At 45.7% G+C, this 13867-nt stretch overlaps 1 pseudogene; it reads left to right on the top strand.

Moving 5' to 3' along the window:
• LOC141976815 (sphingosine 1-phosphate receptor 3-like) overlaps positions 1-13594 on the top strand; it is a 45242-nt pseudogene extending 31648 nt beyond the window's left edge.
• The last annotated feature ends 273 nt before the right edge of the window (positions 13595-13867 follow it).

The following is a 13867-nucleotide window of genomic DNA, read 5'->3' as shown; positions in this document are numbered from 1 at the left end:
TCCATTGTACTTTTCCTTTGGGTGTGTGTGTTCACTCTGGGGGGGTTGGAACAGGTGCCCTGGGGTGGAAGGGATTTTTCCTGCTGCATTCCTGTGCGTGCCTTCTCTTGGCCAGAGCTGCCTGCAGAGCAGACTCTATCTTGGCCACGAGGGCGCTAAAGTTACACTTGGTGGTACACACATGCACACACCTACATTGCGCACCCTGGGCTCTCCTTCACAGAGCAAAGAAACTCCTGAGTGACTTTCAGTTTAAAAAAAAATAGAGAGGGGATTACTAGAAGACCTGTGCAGAGAGGCATGAATCCCAGTAACCAAAGCTGTGCTGGTGGCGGGGTTCCCAGAAGAGACGGAACCAAATGAAATTGAGAAGAACCTAGATGCAGCTGAAATACTTGGGAGAGTGAAGGTCCACACCCATATTTACAACCTCAAAGTGAAGGGCATGGTAGCACTATGTACTCACTCCAAGGAAGCAGATCTTGATAAAGTGCCCAAAGAGGTGCAAGTAGGAGGTATCCCCTGGACAATTCTTGGGGCAGAGCAGTCCCCTCCTAATGTGCCCGTGTCATTTGAGGTGGATTCTTTAGCGCAGAAATTGCAAGCTCTGATGGTGAATGAGAAGTGGACAAGAGAGGAATTAATTTTGGCATTAAAACACCCGCAGCACCCAGCCTGGTGGGATGGGCCAAAGACCTGGGAAACGCTCTCAAAGATGCATTGAAGTCGGCATATGAAAATGCTCCATACAAGCCGTTACGTTCTTTCTTGGGGGTGTCACCTGTACCCTCAGGGAAGGATGATTATGAGACCTGGAGGGATTTTACGGTGTCACTTGTCCAAGAGTGGGAATGCTCTGATGCTGAGAAGTGGAAACATGTGCTTGAGAGTCTGAGGGAACCTGCCATGTGAATTGTCCGAGCCCTGAAAGACTCCCAACCAGCTGCCACAGTGCAAGACTATTTAACCACTCTTAAGAGTGTCTACGGTGCTACTGATAGCAGTGAAGACCTGTATTATCGTTTCTGCCATACCTATCAGGAGCCCCATGAACGACTGTCGGATTTCATCAAAAGACTAGAGGATTTGCTACAGCAGGTAGTGCGGAAGGAGGGCATCCAAGCTCATTGATTCCGCTAGGTTGGACCAGATCCTTCGGGGCATCCGACAAGATGGGCTGATGTTGTGGCGACTGCAGCTGAGGGAGCAGGCCCAAAACCCACCCCCCTTCCACAAGCTCTTTCGAGAGATACATGAAGAGGAGAAGTGATTGTTGCAAGTGGACGTAGTGGTGCAGCCAAAGAAGGCAGGGAGTCACACCACCACAGTGCTTGGAGAGATGGCAGAGGCCCCATCAGTGGCAGCGGCACTGAGAAATTTAACCCGAGAAGTGGCCATGATAAAGGCTCAGGGACATACTGTGCCATCCTCAAGAGGGGAGAATAGCAGGAGGGGTGATAGCCAGCGAGAAGGTTTCTGTTATAACTGTGTGAGAGATGGTCACTATGCCTTGGACTGCCAAAACAATACAGATCATGCAAGTGTATCTCAAAGATTGCAGCAAACCATTAGGGAGCTTCAGGGAAACACCAACAGGGCTTGGGGAAGGAGCAACCCAAGACCCTGAAATTCCAAGGCTCCCCAGAAAAAAACACAAACAGGGGTTACCCAGATGGGCTGGTAGGCCCCCAGGCTATAGTACCCGTTTGTATAGAAGGACGATTATGTGAGGCATTGCTGAACAGTGAATCACAGGTCACCATACTTCATAAATCTTACTACCAAGAACACCTGCAGCATTTACCCTTGCGTCCCCTGTCTGGCCTGACAGTCTGGGGAATTGGCTGTGACTCCTGCCCCTATCGGGGATATATCCTGTTAAATGTCCAGTTTCCAAAAAACGTTGCGGGGTAAACCAGGAAATAAAAACATTGTCACTGGTCTGCCCAGGTCCAAAGGGAAGAGAGTATGCACCTTTAATCCTAGGAACAAATGCAAACCTGTTCCAGAGATTGGCGTAAAAATGCCATGAGATGGCAGGGAACCACTATCTGCAGGAGCTGCCAATGCATGCTTTATGTAAAGCCGCATACCAGCGAGCGAGGGGTCTCCCATCCCAAAAGAAGACCAAGGCTAGACCTTTTGGGAGGGATAGTTTCCAGTTTGGGGATTCCCTTGTTCCTGCTGAGTGGAAGGACCACCTGTGTGAGAAGTTAGTCAAGAAAAAGGCTGTCTTCTTTATGCATGAGTGGGATGTTGGGTGTGCTCATGATGTGGAGCACCATATCCAAATGCAGGATGGTCGGCCTGTTCAAGAAAGGTCAAGATGATTAGCCCCTGCTAATATTAAAAATGTGAGGCAGCACCTACAGGAACTGGCTCAAGCAGGTATCACTGAGGAATCCAGGAGCCCCTACGCATCGCAGATCGTTGTAGTACGAAAAAACAGTGAAAAGGTGCGCATGTGCATCGACTATCGCACTCTGAACCGGTGAATGATCCCTGACCAATACACAATGCCCTGGGTGGATGAAGCCTTGAACAACCTAAATGGTAGCTGTTGGTTCTCTGTCCTTGACCTCTGCAGTGGATACTATCAAGTGCCCAAGGCACCAGAGGACCGGGAGAAGACAGCTTTCATCTGCCCCTTAGGGTTTTACCAATTTAATCGCATGCCCCAGGAAGTATCTGAAGCTCCAGCCACGTTTCAGCAACTCATGGGGCGGGTGGTAGGGGAACGGCATCTGTTCAAGTGTCTGGTGTACTTGAATGACATTGTACTGTTCAGGCACACTTTAGAAAAACATGAAACTCGGCTGTGCAAAGCCCTGAATCATTTGAAACAGGCTGGCCTCAAGTTATCCTTAAACAAGTGCATCTTCTGCCAGACATCTGTGCAGTATGTGGGACACATAGTGTCTGCAGATGGTATAGCTACAGACCCAGAGAAGGTGAACATGGTAACCACCTGGCCAAGACCTGCGGCGCTCAAAAAATTACAGTCGTTTCTTGGATTCTGTGGCTTTTACCGCAGGTTCATAAAGAATTTTTCGCACATTGTACATGCACTCACAAAACTCACCAAGGGATCCCCCCCACCCGCAAATAAAAAAAAGGAAAACCCACCTCGGCATCAGTCAAGGTTCCCCCCCACTCTGAACTCTGGGGTACAGATGTGGGGACCCGCATGAAAGACCCCCTAAGCTTATATTCCACCAGCTTAGGTTAAAAACTTCCCCAAGGCACAAATTCCTTTCCTTGTCCTTGGACGGTATTGCTGCCACAACCAAGTGATTTAAACAAACATTCAGGGAGGGGCCACTTGGAGCCCTATCCCCCACAAAATCCCCCCAAGCTCCTTCACCCCCTTTCCTGGGGGGGAGGGGGGCTTGAGAATAATATACCAACCAATAGGTTAACAAAGTGAGCACAGACCAAATCCCTGGTTTTTAGGACACTGAAAATCAATCAGGTTCTTAAAAGAAGAATTTTATTTTAAAAAAAAAGTAAAAGAATCACACCTGCAGAATCAAGATGGAAGATAACTTTACAGGGTAAATAAAAAGATTTAAAATCCAGAGGATTCCCTTCTGACTTTGCTTCCCAGATACAAAACAGGAATAAAATTACCTCTTAGCATAAGGAAAATTTACAAGCTAAAACAAAAGATAATCTAATGCATTTCCTTCCTATTACTTACAATTTCTGTAATTTTAGATGTATCTTTTTAGGAGATGATTTTTCCTGCTTGGTCTCAGGAGGCCATCTAGTCCAACCCCCTGCTCAAAGCTGGACCAATCCCCAATTTTTGCCCCAGATCCCTAAATGACCCCCTCAAGAGTTGAACTCACAACCTTGTGTTTAGCAGGCCAATGCTCAAACCATTGAACTATCCCTCCCCCTCAAGCCACTGATTGTCTCTGTGCAGACTTAGGGAGCATCGGTGTGTCAGTTACACTCAGGACAGCTCCCACCCTCAGAGTGATCAGCTCAGGCTCTCTGCCAACTCAGGCAGCATTGCTGCATCAGTTATACCCAGGGCAGCTCCGCCCACACATATAGCAATGGGCTCAGGATCTCTGCAAACTCAGGTAGATGTCAGTTACACCCAAGTCATTTTTTCCAGCTCTTTGCCCACCCTGAGCACCAGAAACTTACTTTTTAAAAACAATCAAAGCTGAGATTCTACTGAACTGCCCTGACTCCAGGAGCTGGGGCTCTGGGCACGGGCTGATAGGTCTGGGGCCTTAGTCCAGCCCTAGTTCTAAGAGTGCACTCAGATAATTCCCAAATCCTGGTCCCATGACCCCTGCCCAGGTGGTGCCACCACACAATTCCCAAGCCATTGCTGGGCCACACTCTGTGCCCAGGAACCGTGGGGTGAAAGATCCTGTTGGGGCCATCTGGTTAAAGTGCTGACACATTGTTCAATCTAACCCAGCCCCAGCCAGTGAGCAGGGGCAGCTTCACCCTCTGCTCTCACTTCCCCAAATTCCAGGGCAAATCAGGTCCTTTGCTGTTTGGATTCAGCTGATTCAGCTTCCTCTGAAATCTGGGCCAGATGACCCCCACTTAACCCCATAACAGCACTAGTCAGGGTGCGAGCTCCTCAGGACAGAGATTGTCTCCCTTTTTTCTGGGCAATGTCCAGCGTGACAGGGCACTTATTTCAGTGACTGTGTTTGGGCAGCACCCAGCTCAATGGGGTGTGATCTCAGTGACTCTGTGTCTGGGACGCACCTGATGTGCCATGGGATTCCCCTGCCCTCCCCCACTTCTGCCCCATTGAACCCCAGGGCAGCCCTCTGTTCTGCAGACCAGTGGTTGGGGGCACTGTTGCCATTTGGACTCTCAGTGGCTCACACCATGAAACGCAGCCACCAACCCTTTCACTGGGAGAAATTAACCACACCCCCAAAGAGCTGCCACTGACTCCTTTGTGTGCCTCTGTCCCCTCTCTGCCTTCTCCGTGCAGGGGCCCAGCCCTAGACCCTGGCTCCTGGGCACTGCTCTCCCTGCTGGGCTAAGGCCCCAACAAAGCATCTCTCGTTGGTGGCACTGGGTGGTGACTGGCTGGACTGCGGCTCCAGTGCAGCAGGGGGCGCTGCCGGAGGTGGGTAAAGGGAGGACCTGTCTCCCAGCCCCATATCTCCATGCAGTCAGTGTGGAGAGTGATATACATGGCACCCGCTGAGCCAGGGCCCTGGCAGGCAAATGGCACCAAGGAACATTTTGCAGGGTAGATTTCTAGACAGGGCACCAAGAGGGAGAGCAGTAGTGAAGAGTGGTCTCAACCCAGTTAGGGAATTTCAGTAATTTTTTCTTTAAACAAATGAAAAACCTCTGAAGTGTCCCTAGCTTCTGACTGCCAGAAACTGGGAATGGGTGACAGGGGATGGATCACTTGATGATTCCCTGTTCTGTTCATTCCCTCTGGGGCACCTGGCATTGGCCACTGTTGGAAGACAGGATACTGGGCTAGATGGACCTTTGGTCTGACCCAGTATAGCCATTCTTGTGTTCTTAATAGCATTATTTCATTTACAAATGTGTGCCTTACCCAAGAAAAATGCAAAGCTTTCTATGCAGTGATATTCTTGCGCTCAAAACATTGTTTATAACAAAGAACTAACAAAATAAAGTTTTACAAACTCAATACCATTCTGTTTAAATTAAAAATCTGTTTGCACACTTTATAATGAGGTAACGTATTAGTTACTAAAGAAATGGCAAATGCGGGGGGGGGTTCATTTAAAAATGTAATATGGGAAACAAATATGGATTAATTTTCAACACCATTTTTAGAGGTTTATTCCTCTTTCCTCCTTTTCTCTAAAATGACTATCGTTCACAGCAAAAGAATTTTTTAATCACAGGATTAATATTAAATAAATTGAGAATTGAAATAAAGTGTTTTAAAGTATTAAAAATAACGTAAGCATGTGTTTACATTGCATCTATACATTACAACCTAAAGAGATACAAAGAGCAGGAAATTGCCAAAGTTTACTTAATTTCCATAACTAAATAATAATAATTTTCCAACAGAGAGACTGACCTTTGTGACCCCTCGAGTTTAGCAAAGGTTTGGCTAAACAAAGTGCATAGGATGCAAAAAACTCTGTAAACACAGTTTAAACCTAAGTTCCCTCTCAGCTGTGTGGCCGTGTGGCTGCGCAGCAGGCTATCAAGAGACGTGCAGGCGTGTAGCCACAGGGGCCTGGACTGGAGAGGAGAGAATTAGGGGGCGTGCAGGGCTGCGGTGGGGAGAGGTGCCGGAGCTGCTGCTGCCACGGCCGGGGAGAGGCACCTCTTCCCCCAGCCCCAGAGTTCCCCCTGGGCTGTTGCGGTGAGAGAGGGCTGGGGGGAGTCTTCTCTCCCCGCCACAGCCCCAGAGCAGCCTGCACCCCAAACCCCTCATCCCTGGCCCCACCCCAGAGCCAACACCCCCATCTGGAGTCCTCATCCTGCTGCACCGCAACCCTGTGCCCCAGCCCTGAGCCCCCTCACTCACCCCAAGCCCCTCATCCCTGGCCCCACCCCAGAACCCACACCCCCAGCCAGAGCCCTCACCCCCATCCCCACAACCCAACCCTCTGCCACCTCCCACACTCTGAACCCCTCGGCCCCACCCCCGCCGCACATCACCTCAATATTGGTTGGCACATAACAAAATTCATTCCGCACATTGATGTAAAAAATTAGAGGGAACATTGGTTTACATAGATATAATTTGTAATTTGTGAAGAAAGAGGTTTCTGAGAAATAGCAATATCCCCATTTACAAATGTGTGTTATCATTTTAAAAGATACAAGTCACCACTTTCTAAGTGTCTAAAGTACAGAGATAAATACCAGGGAATGTAATATACAAAGCCCATATTTACATATGTGTTTCAATAAAAAAATTAAAAAGACATGCCATAGCTTTCTAAATGTTTCAAGGAACTCTTTAAAAAATAAGGTTAGTTTGCTTTTTAAAGTTTTGCCCAAATGAATTCACCAGAATACCAAATTAATAAACACCAAACAAAAACTGCTCTATAGACCTATTACTTGTAAATTGTAGTGAAAGATTTAAAATCCAGGGTACAATATAAAACCCACAATTGAGGCTTTTTACAATAAAAAATATTTAAAAAACAAAAGCCATACCTTTGTGAGTGCATGAAGTTCAGAGGCAAGGCTGTAACCTCTGACATGGTTATCTGAAGCCCACCCCACTTTCCCCCTCCTCCATTCCTGACTTTTATTTTAATTTAAAACAGTCACCTTCTCTGTGTTCTTTTGCTAAACAGCAGGTTTTGATCATATCAAATAAAGTTTTAAAAACTAAACTTGTAAAACTTTCACATGTAAAACAGGGTGGGGGATAAGAGAGGTGTCCAGGAATATTGATAACTGACTGAAACAATTTTTAATGAACCAGTTTTGTAGGTAGCCATTTTTTGTTAGTTGTCATCTTTCTAGCAGATTTTTCTGTTGTCATACAGAAACACTTCCCCACTTCATGAAGAATTCTTTCCCCCATTCAATGGACTATCAGAAATAATAAATAAATAAATAAATAAAAAGACTAACAAAAACATTGGGGAGGGGGTTACATGTTTGGAGCTATTTTGTAGCAATACCTGAAAAGCAACAATTACATTTTTTTGGTTTTGTTTATCATCACATTGGAGGGGCCCTAAAGAATTATTTTTCTGTTTTTCTATAACACTTTACATTGTACTTTTATACAAGCTGTAACCCTAGATGCTTTGGTGCGTTAAATAATACAAGCCAGTAGTTGAGGGTCCTGAGAAACTACTGAAAACAGAGGTGTTCTGATGACTAAAGCCCTGATGCAGAGGGCCTGGGGGACATTAAAAGCAGAGCTGAAGTGGAAGAGGGTGTGATTTAAGAAGGGTTCGGGGTTACCTTGCGATAGCCCTGATGCCCCACTGCCTCTATTCCTAACACACATGCCCAAGCACATGGGGGCCCTTGTCAGAGGAACAGGTCATCCATAGGCCTTTCGTTGTTGACAAACTGTAACCTAACAACAAGTATGAGATATAAAAATATTATGAAACTAAGTGTGCAACCCCTTCCCCACATCTTATTATGACACAGAGAGAAGTTCTCATAAACAAACTAGGGAAATACAACCTAGATGGAGTTACTATAAGGTGGATGCATAACTGGTTGGAAAATCATTCCCAGACAGTAGTTATCAGTGGTTCACAGTCATGCTGGAAAGGCATAATGAGTGGGGTCTAGCACAGATCGGTTCTGGGTCCAGTTCTGTTCAATATCTTCATCAATGATTTAGATAATGGCATAGAGAGTACACTTATGAAGTTTGCGGACGATACCAAGCTGGGAGGGGTTGAAAGTGCTTTGTAGGATAGGATTAAAATTCAAAATGATCTGGACAAACTGGAGAAATGGTCTGAAGTAAATAAGATGAAATTCAATAAGGACCAATGCAAAGTACTCCACTTAGGAAGGAACAATCAGTTGCACACATATAAAATGGGAAATGACTGGCTAGGAAGGAGTACTGTGGAAAGGGATCTGGGGGTCAGAGTGGATCACAAGCTAAATATGAGTCAACAGTGTAACGCTGTTGCAAAAAAAGCAAACATCATTCTGGGATGTATTAGCAGGAGTATTGTAAGCAAGACACGAGAAGTAATTCTTCTGCTCTATTCCGCGCTGATTAGGCCTCAACTGGAGTATTGTGTCCAGTTCTGGGCACCACATTTCAGGAAAGATGTGGACAAATTGGAGAAAGTCCACAGAAGAGCAACAAAAATGATTAAAGGTCTAGAAAACATGACCTATGAGGGAAGATTGAAAAAATTGGGTTTGTTTAGTCTGAAGAAGAGAACAGGACATGATAACAGTTTTCAAGTACATAAAAGGTTGTTACAAGGAGGAAGGAGAAAAATTGTTCTTCTTAACCTCTGAGAATAGGACAAGAAGCAATGGGCTTAAATTGCAGCAAGGGCAGTTTGGGTTGGACATAAGGAAAAACTTCCTAACTGTCAGAGTGGTTAAGCACTGAAATGAATTGCGAAGGGAGATTGTGGAATCTCCATCATCGGGGATTTTTAAGAGCAGGTTGGACAAACACCTGTCAGGGATGGTCTAGATAATACTGTACTTAATCCTGCCTCGGTGCAGGGGACTGGACTAGATGATCTTTCAAGGTCCCTTCCAGTACTATGATTCTAAGTTTCTCCTTCCCTAGGGAGGGAGGCCAATAGACTTTTGAAGTGTTGGCCCTAAGCTATTGGCTAAGAAAGTATCGAACAGGCCTGTTGATTAAAGATGGATGTACCTAATTTTATCCTCAAGGAAATGAAGAGGCTGCCCTCTGACAGTGCTACGCTACAACTATCCAGGAAAAAGAATTGAGACAAAAAGGTAACTGGTGGCATAGACTTAACAAATGTTACATTTTTGATCATATGTAGCTGCATAGTCCTGCAGAACTTGATCATAGAATCATAGAATCATAGAATATCAGGGTTGGGAGGGACCTCAGGAGATCATCTAGTCCAACCCCCTGGTCAAAGCAGGACCAATCCCCAACTAAATGATCCCAGCCAGGCCTTTGTCAAGCCTGACCTTAAAAATCTCTAAGGAAGGAGATTCCACCACCTCCCTAGATAACCCATTCCATTGCTTCACCACCGTCCTAGTGAAAAAGTTTTTCCTAATATCCAACCTAAACCTCTCCCACTACAACTTGAGACCATTACTCCTTGTTCTGACATCTGCTACCACTGAGAACAGTCTAGATACATCCTCTTTGGAACCCCCTTTCAGGTAGTTGAAAGCAGCTATCAAATCCCCCCTTACTCTTCTCTTCTGCAGACTAAATAATCCCAGTTCCCTCAGCCTCTCCTCATAAGTCATGTGCTCCAGCACCCAAATCCTTTTTGTTGCCCTCCGCTGGACTCTTTCCAATTTTTCCACATCCTTCTTGTAGTGTGGGGCACAAAACTGGACACTGTACCACAGATGAGGCCTCACCAATGCCGAATAAAGGGGAATAATCACGTCCCTCGATCTGCTGGCGATGCTCCTACTTATACAGCCCAAAGTGCTGTTAGCCTTCTTAGCAACAAGGGCACACTGTTGACTCATATCCAGCTTAATCATAGAATCATAGAATATCAGGGTTGGAAGGGACCTCAGGAGGTCATCTAGTCCAACCCCCTGCTCAAAGCAGGACCAATCCCCAATTAAATCATCCCAGCCAGGGCTTTGTCAAGCCTGACCTTAAAAACTTCTAAGGAAGGAGATTCCACCACCTCCCTAGGTAACGCATTCCAGTGTTTCACCACCCTCTGAGTGAAAAAGTTTTTCCTAATATCCAACCTAAACCTACCCCACGGCAACTTGAGACCATTACTCCTTGTCCGGTCATCTGCCACCATTGAGAACAGTCTAGATCCGTCCTCTTTGGAACCCCCTTTCAGGTAATTGAAAGCAGCTATCAAATCCCCCCTCATTCTTCTCTTCCGCAGACTAAACAATCCCAGTTCCCTCAGCCTCTCCTCATAACTCATGTGTTCCAGTCCCCTAATCATTTTTGTTGCCCTCTGCTGGACTCTTTCCAATTTTTCCACATCCTTCTTGTAGTGTGGGGCCCAAAACTGGACACAGTACTCCAGATGAGGCCTCACCAATGTGGAATAGAGGGGAACGATCACGTTCCTCGATCTGCTGGCAATGCCCCTACTTATACATCCCAAAATGCCATTGGCCTTCTTGGCAACAAGGGCACACTGTTGACTCATATCCAGCTTCTCGTCCACTGTAACCCCTAGGTCCTTTTCTGCAGAACTGCTGCCGAACCATTCGGTCCCTAGTCTGTAGCGGTGCATTGGATTCTTCTGTCCTAAGTGCAGGACTCTGCACTTGTCCTTGTTGAACCTCATCAGAGTTCTTTTGGCCCAATCCTTCAATTTGTCTAGGTCCCTCTGTATCCTATCCCTACCCTCCAGCGTATCTACCTCTCCTCCCAGTTTAGTGTCATCTGCAAACTTGCTGAGGGTGCAATCCACACCATCCTCCAGATCATTTATGAAGATATTGAACAAAACCGGCCCCAGGACCAACCCCTGGGGCACTCCACTTGACACCGGCTGCCAACTAGACATGGAGCCAACTAGACATTGATCACTACCCGTTGAGCCCGACAATCTAGCCAACTTTCTACCCACCTTATAGTCCATTCATCCAGCCCATACTTCTTTAACTTGCTGGCAAGAATACTGTGGGAGACCGTGTCAAAAGCTTTGCTAAAGTCAAGGAACAACACGTCCACTGCTTTCCCTTCATCCACAGAACCAGTTATCTCATCATAGAAGGCAATTAGATTAGTCAGGCATGACTTGCCCTTGGTGAATCCATGCTGACTGTTCCTGATCACTTTCCTCTCCTCTAAGTGCTTCACAATTGATTCCTTGAGGACCTGCTCCATGATTTTTCCAGGGACTGAGGTGAGGCTGACTGGCCTGTAGTTCCCAGGATCCTCCTTCTTCCCTTTTTTAAAGATTGGCACTACATTAGCCTTTTTCCAGTCGTCCGGGACTTCCCCCGATCACCATGAGTTTTCAAAGATAATGGCCAAAGGCTCTGCAATCACATCCGCCAACTCCTTTAGCACTCTCGGATGCAACGCATCCGGCCCCATGGACTTGTGCACGTCCAGCTTTTCTAAATAGTCCCGAACCACTTCTTTCTCCACAGAGGGCTGGTCACCTCCTCCCCATGCTGTGCTGCCCAGTGCAGTAGTCTGGGAGCTGACCTTATTCGTGAAGACAGAGGCAAAAAAAGCATTGAGTACATTAGCTTTTTCCACATCCTCTGTCACTAGGTTGCCTCCCTCATCCAGTAAGGGGCCCACACTTTCCTTGACTTTCTTCTTGTTGCTAACATACCTGAAGAAACCCTTCTTGTTACTCTTAACATCTCTTGCTAGCTGCAACTCCAGGTGTGATTTCGCTTTCCTGATTTCACTCCTAAATGCCCAAGCAATATTTTTATACTCTTCCCTGGTCATTTGTCCAATCTTCCACTTCTTGTAAGCTTCTTTTTTGTGTTTAAGATCAGCAAGGATTTCACTGTTAAGCCAAGCTGGTCCGCTGCCATATTTACTATTCTTTCTACACATCGGGATGGTTTGTCCCTGTAACCTCAGTAAGGATTCTTTAAAATACAGCCAGCTCTCCTGGACTCCTTTCCCCCTCATGTTATTCTCCCAGGGAATCCTTCTCGTCCACTGTAACGCCTAGGTCATTTTCTGCAGAACTGCTGCCTAGCCACTCGGTCCCTAGTCTGTAGCAGTGCATGGGATTCTTCCGTCCTAAGTGCAGGACTCTGCACTTGTCCTTGTTGAACCTCATCAGATTTCTTTTGGCCCAATCCTCTAATTTGTCTAGGGCCCTCTGTATCCTATCCCTGCCCTCCAGTGTATCTACCACCCTTCCCAGTTTAGTGTCATCTGCAAACTTGCTGAGGGTGCAATCCACACCATCCTTCAGATCATTAATGAAGATATTGAACAAAACCAGCCCCAGGACCAACCCTTGGGGCACTCCACTTGATACCGGCTGCCAACTAGATATGGAGCAATTGATCACTACCCGTTGAGCCTGACAATCTAGCCAACTTTCTACCCACCTTATAGTCCATTCATCCAGCCCATACTTCTTTAACTTGCTGGCAAGAATACTGTGGGAGACTGTATCAAAAGCTTTGCTAAAGTCAAGGAATAACATGACTGATGGTTGATGTACCATTATTGATGGTACATTATTGCCCTAAGGAAAAATAACAGATTTCACAACCACTTGTACTTTTGTATTGGCAAGCTAACTTTTCGTGATCTGTTCCCTGGAATATTTTACAAACTAAGCATACTTATGTCTGGAAAGAAAACTCTGAACCTGTCCCACACAATCTGGTTTATTGGAGAAGGCAGCGTGTGTGTCACCCAAGGAGCTTCCACCTTTAGTTTGTTAGCCATAGTCATTGAGATGTTTTTGACTGTGTTTAAAAGGAGGCCTTTGATGCACATAAAAAAACACATGGTCTTCCTTCTTATTGGAACATGTTGACTTATCTCAGTTTCCCTGGCAACCTTACCAATCCTCAGCTGGAACTGTATCAACAACTTACCAGACTGCTCAACAATTTTGCCTCATTATTCCAATAAATATGTTGTATTTTGCATAAGTATCTTGATAACTGTTTTGGTGACAATCGTTATCATTTATGCACATATTTACACACTAGTAAAGTCCAGTAGCCATGTCACTAAGTATAAAAACTCACAGATATCTATGGCATTGCTTAGGACATTTGTGATCGTAGTTGGTGTATTCATCACCTGTTGGTCTCCACTGTTTATTCTGTTGCTCATAGACATAGCCTGCAAAGTAAAAGCCATTTTATACAAGGCTGACTGGTTCATCACCTTGGTGGTTATTAATTCTGTGCTGAATCCCAGCTGTCTAATGTTTGCAGCTGTCTAATGAAGACAAACATGCCCAGAGCTTTACCTATTTAGCCTAATGCCAATCACAGTTAAAGTAGGTCTAGGGCTTTTTAGGATCCAATTCCAATTTATTTTAATTTTTATGCTCTTAGATCACAGGGAAAAGCATTAACCACATTTTTAACTTTGAGTACCTATTTATCACATCACTTATTTTGGTTGGGGTTTTAATTCTGTAAGAGAACGGTCTCAGGAAATCATCAGATATACAAATAATACAAAACTGAGTGTGCAACAGTCCCCAGTCTCCTGTTCCCTTACACAGAGCTTACGCCTTACCTAGCGAGGGAGACTAACGAACTTTTT

The sequence above is a fragment of the Natator depressus genome, chromosome 23 (genome assembly GCF_965152275.1).
Source record: "Natator depressus isolate rNatDep1 chromosome 23, rNatDep2.hap1, whole genome shotgun sequence".
NCBI lineage: Eukaryota > Metazoa > Chordata > Testudines > Cheloniidae > Natator > Natator depressus.
Note: the sequence above shows the minus strand (reverse complement) of the source record. Positions and strands in the feature narration are given on the sequence as shown.